Genomic DNA, 6120 nt, shown 5'->3' on the forward strand with positions numbered 1-6120 from the left:
TGCCCGTCGCCGTCGCCCTGCCCCGCCCGTCGCCGTCGCCCTGCCCCTCCGTTGGTCCGGCCGGCGCCCCTCCCCTGTTTTTTTCATATATTATATGCTTGTGTATATTGTGTATATTGCTTCTTTATGTATATTATGTATATATGTCAGTATATATATTGTGTATATTGCTTCTTTTAAGATTTTTTTTTCATATATATGTTTGTATTTTGTATTTTGCTTTTTTATAAAAATGTATATATGTTTGTATGTTCTCTGTGTATATATGTTCATATATGCAAAAGTTAGATTTAAATATTTAGAAAAGGATTATCTATATATGTTCTCTGATTTAGTACATTTTAGGTTAGTTTCATTTTTAGAAAAGTTTTATATATTTAGGAGAGGAAAAAGGAAAATAAGAAGAGGAAAAAGGAGAAGAAGAAGAGAGGAAGAAAAGGAAGAGGAGAAGAAGAGGAGAGGAAGAAAAGGAAGAGAAGAAGAAGAAAGGAATAGAGGAGAAGAAGAAAATAAATTTTTATATTTTCTTCTTCTCCTCTATTCCTTTCTTCTTCTCCTCTTTTTTCTTCTTTTTTTTCTTCGATCTTCTCCTCTATTCCTTTTTTCTTCACCAATTTTTATTTCTTCTTCGTATTCTTATGTTTTATCGGGTCTGTCGTCGTCGATATACCCCTCCCGATAACTTCAACACGAGGGGTGGTCGATATACCCCCTCCCGATAACTTCAACACGAGGGGGGGTCGATATACCCCCTCCCGATAACTTCAACACGAGAGGGGGTCAATATATATACCACCTCCCGATAACTTCAACACGAGGGGGGATCGATATACCCTAAATAGCAAGTATCGTCGGTGTGAGATACATGTGGCTGTCGGTGTCGGACACTACATCCACGTCCCACAAGTGACGCGGGCTTCGACGCCCACGTCACTTGTGGGACGTGGATGTAGTGTCCGACACCGACGGCCACATGTATCTCACACCCACGATACTTACTATTTAGGGTTTCCTCTACCGCTCGGCGACCCTCGACGACCCTCGTTCCCTACTCCTCTATTCTTTCTTCTCCTCTTTTTTTTCTTCTTCCTCTTCTTTTTTTATCATTGAAGCGTTGTCGAGGCCACCCAAACCCTAGAGAAGCAGCGTCGAGGCCACCCCAAACCCTAGAGAAGCAGCGTCGAGGCCACTAATTAATATTAGTTCTACGTTTGCCACTAATATATCCATCTTTCATGTTTGAATAATAATTTCCATGTTGTAAATATTTGTAGAAACTATGGACACCGCCCGAGACGAAGTACAAGAAGAGTTGTTGGTGGACATAATCGCACGAGGAAGTGATGTCGTCTGCTCGTTGTTTCTTAACGACACCGATGGTCTGGAAGCAGCTGGCTATGATTATGATGGCTCCGGTGACCTAATGCCGGTGCAAGAAGGAGACCGTGAGGACGGCTCCGGTGACCCAATGCCGGTGCAAGAAGGAGACCGTGATGACGTCTCCGGTAACCGAACCGAGTCCGGCCAGGTATATATATTAGTTAAGCTTGTGCTGACTAGCTAATTGATGCATTCATTGTTTTGGTATGTACACATATTAATTAAGTCTTTGTTCTTTTTTCTAGCCCTCCGGATCGAGCACAACTTCGGTAAAGAGACGAGGCCCGAAGAGAAAGTTGAGCTCGGATGAAAGGTTTGAGATCATAGCAATCGCGCCCGACGACCAACCGATTGAACCCATCCGGACAAAGAACGCATTTGTTGCTCAGTGCGGGGTTGCGGTTAGGGACAAGATCCCGATCAGCATCCAGCAATGGTTAAAGACGGCTACAGAAGACCCTGAGGTGTCTTATGTCAATGATATGCAGAAAAATGATCTTTGGACTGAGCTGAAGTCAAATTTCACCCTACCGCCAGAGGATGATCCGGAGAAGCCAGTTAAAGAGCAATTAATCAAGTCTTTTGCTCTTAAGAGGATGGCAGAACTATTCAGGAGGTGGAAGAAAGAGCTGAATAAGTTTGTCGAAAATAAAGAGACACCAGAATTCAAGGGCAGATATGAGAAGATCAGAGATCACTGGCCCGCATTTGTGGCCCACAAGACATCGGAAAAGAGTAAGAAGATGTCGGCGACAAACAAGCAAAATGCTGCGAAGAAGAAGCATCACCATCGCACGGGGTCAGGTGGCTACCTCACAGCCCGGCCTAAGTGGGCCAAGACTGAGAATGATCTGGTTGATAAAGGGATCGAACTAGAGACAATTAACTGGCCAGACCATTGCCGGACTTGGTTCTTCGGGGCTGGCGGAAACTTGGACCCTGTATTAGGGAAGTGCATTTGGACAGACGAGCAAATGGAAATACCAGTCAAGAGGCTTAAGCACTATATCGAAGCAGCGCAGCAAGGGACGTTTGTTCCAGACAGAGAGAACGACGAACTCACAATGGCCCTCGGGAATCCTGAGCACCCTGGACGGACACGAGGCACGCCAGGCTCCATTCCGTGGAAGGTTGGGTTTCCGGACACAGGCGGTTACAAATGCCACGAGAGGAGGAAGAAAGTGGAGCAGACTCAACTGCAGGCGATGCACGCTAGGGTACAAGCGATAGAGGAACGAGAAGCAAATCACAGCAAATGAATTGCCGAAGCTTCCCCCGAAGCTACCCCGCCATCTCAGCGGAGAAGCAGCGTGGCTTCCACCGAGCTGCTTCAGCCAGAGCGTGTCTTGACGGCTCCTGCCAGCTATCCCGTGGATGCTATCACGGAGTCTCAAAATTACCACCTTATGACGCAATGGATTAATATGAAGGTCAAGGCGGCTGTTGGCTCTGTTTTTCCTACTGAACCCGGCACAACTTTTCACTGCCGGCCGATTCCAGAAGGATATGCTAGGGTGATGGTGGATGAAATAACAGAGTGATTTGAGGACCTACAGCTTGACCACCCTACCGGTGAAGGGGATACTCGGCTGGGTTCTGCTCTGAAGACTCCATGCCTATGGCGGAAGGAGCTCATCAACCTTCCGAACTAGACGCCTCCGCCTCCTCCTCCGGCGAGTCAGGGCACTCCGCCTCCTCCACCGCCTCCTCCTCCGACGAGTGACGATCAGGGCACTCGGCCGGCTCCTTCTCCGGCGCGTGGCGGCACTCAGCCTCCTTCTCCGCATGCGCCGGCGCGCCTGAGCAGCCAGCCTCCTCCTTCTCCGCCTCGTCAGCAAGGGCGGAAGAGACCCGCCGTCGCTCCGGCTGCTCCAGCGCGTCGTAGTCCTTCTCCTCCGCCTCGTAAGCAAGTAAAAAAGACAACCACTCCGTCTGCTCTGCCGATGTCCAGCAGTACAACCAAAGGCGGGAGGACATACAGATTCGGTCCTTCTCTGAAGACTCCAGAGAAGTTACCATACGAGAGGACCCCGGAGGAGAACGCCGAGATCGCGCAAGAAGAAGTGAGGAACTTCTTTGAAGGGGTGAAAGCAAAGAAACATCCGCCTCAAAAGGAGAAGGTAGATCCGGTGAAAGCGAAGCGCACTCTGGCTGCCCTGACAAAACCACCCAAGTCTCCACCGAAAGGCAACTATGAGCGCATTATTGAAAAGGCATTTGCCGAAGCGGAGCGGTCGGGAAGTACCGTCAGTGATCAAAGGCTGAAAGAACGACGAGCTGGGAAACAAATTGCCCAGCTCGGCGAGCAAGCGAAGCAATCGTGCCCCCCGCTCAAGGTGCCTAGCGACATCATCGCTAATGATCCGAGGATGGTGCCCGGTTATAGCAATCTTGGAGATTACCTGCCCGACGATGTACATTATGATTTCATGGAGGTGCAGATACAAAGATACGAGTACGGGAAGCCTCTCATCAAAGATGAAAGATCTCTATCAACGATGATGCGAAGATTGCATGATTGGTACTTGAAAATCTGCAGAGTCCGGGGGAGGAGTACTTTGTATGTGAGAGTTAAAAAGGAGCATGACCTCGTTGGAATTGAACTGTTGCCTGTTCCATTTGAGGAGTTCTTTTAGTTTTTCAATCAATTGGCTCTCGACAAAGCAACGGTCACCTGCTACTGTCTGTAAGTAGTACTACTTCTGTCATTAAGTCTCTCTATATAGCTCAGCTCTTTCATTGCATGTATTTATAATTATCCTCACTATATTATGCAGATTGAAGATCGACGAAATGAAGAAAAGACAAATCGGTGATATTGGGTTCATTAACACAAATCTCATAGATGCAACTCGGCTTAAATTTCATGCTGCAGATATCGAGGCCAACTTGCTATGATCGTTGGTAATAAATGAAAACAAAGATATAATACTCTTTCCTTACAACTTCAAGTGAGTGTTACTGTCTTGTGCATATTCGGTTTCCCTTATATATTAGTCAAGGTTATAGTAATGTAATTGATGAGTTATGCATGCGTGTGCAATTTTCATTATATTCTCCTAGAGATTAAGCTTGAGTAGGGACTAGTAACCATCTTAGACTCGAGACGAAAAGATCCCCAGGACTATGCAGACATGACTCAAATGCTCGAGAAGTAAGTTAAATCGATCATTATCCACCATATCAACAACTTTGTTCATTTCCTGATATATCAAGTAATTGTTTTCTTTGTCTGGCAGGGTTTGGAGAAAATTCACCAAAAAAGCTCCGGGTCTGCCGAAGAAGCTGCAATTTAGACACCCGAAAGTAAGTACTATAGTAGCATGTTCCGCGCATCTCCTAGTGATTCAAGCACTAGTTTCATCAATACCATTTGGCATTCTTGCTTATCAGTTTGATTGACCTCTATTTCTTGTAAAGTGGTTGTGGCAGGAACAAGGAAATGATTTCTGTGGATACTACGTTTGCGAGTCCATCCGCCACACGACCTGTGAGTGGGGCTACTCTGACGAACAATATGAAGTGCATAAATAACAACATTCACAATTTTATTTTATTACCATCATTTGTGTTGAGTTTCATTCATTCATATATATATATATATATATATATATATATATATATATGTATTGACCCCCTTCTTCAAATTAGATGTTTCGGAAGCGGGATGAAGTCCTAGCACCAGCTCGCATGCGAGCAATACAAGAGGAATTGGCGGCATTCTTTCTTGACCACGTGATCGCTGAAGACAGAGAATACTATGTGGACCATGCATCCGTATGATTATATTTGTAAGAGATAATTATTGTATATATGTAGCGGTAGTGTCGGATAGATATACGAGAACTTGTTGTTCGACTGATCTCTCGGAGAAGGAGAGGTGGTCGATATCACTTCTCTCTGTATGCATATATGTTCATGACGATCTTCTGTTTCCTTCGTTTGCTTACTAGCTAGCTAGTGTGTCTAGTCCTCTCTATACGTATATATAGTACGTAGTGTCGACCAAGCACGGACATAAGAGAGGACACTTCTCTCTATTAATTATAGCTAGCTAACACAATATATGAAACACATATATTAACCCCCCAAAACCCCCAAACCCTCCCCCCCTTCAAAAAAAAAACAAAAACCCCAGCCACAGAAATGCTGACGCGTGGATGCCTATTGGTCTCGGTTGGTGCCACCAACCGGGACCAAAGGCCCTCCTTCCTGGGCTCCGCGCACAGGCCACGTGGAGGCCCATCTGTTCCGGTTCTGGATTGAACTGGGACTAAAGGGACAGGGCATTAGTACCGACCCTTTAGTCCCGATTCAGGAACCAAGACAAAAGGCCCTTACGAACCGGGACAATAGGCCCGTTTTCTACTAGTGTAGGTAGCTCAAGGTGTTGTTTTTGTGATCAGGATGAAAATACAACATCTATTTCTTGATTGCCCTCTAGCGAAGTTACTTCGGCGATCAGTGCATGTAGCCTTTAATATTTCACCTCCTAATAGCATAGAAGCGTTGTTTGGGACGTGACTTGTTGGAGTGAATGTTCATATTGCGTGCAATATTCGGATTGGAATATGCACACTTATTTGGGCTATATGGAACTGTAGGAATGATATGATTTTTAACAGAAAACCTATGACTAATTTCTTGCAGGTCATATTCCAGGCTACGGCATGGATCCGTACTTGGTCATTACTCACTCCTACGGCCTCCAGGGAGCAGCTGGCTACTGGGTGCAACCGA

This window comes from Triticum dicoccoides, chromosome 4A, assembly GCF_002162155.2.
Source record: "Triticum dicoccoides isolate Atlit2015 ecotype Zavitan chromosome 4A, WEW_v2.0, whole genome shotgun sequence".
NCBI lineage: Eukaryota > Viridiplantae > Streptophyta > Magnoliopsida > Poales > Poaceae > Triticum > Triticum dicoccoides.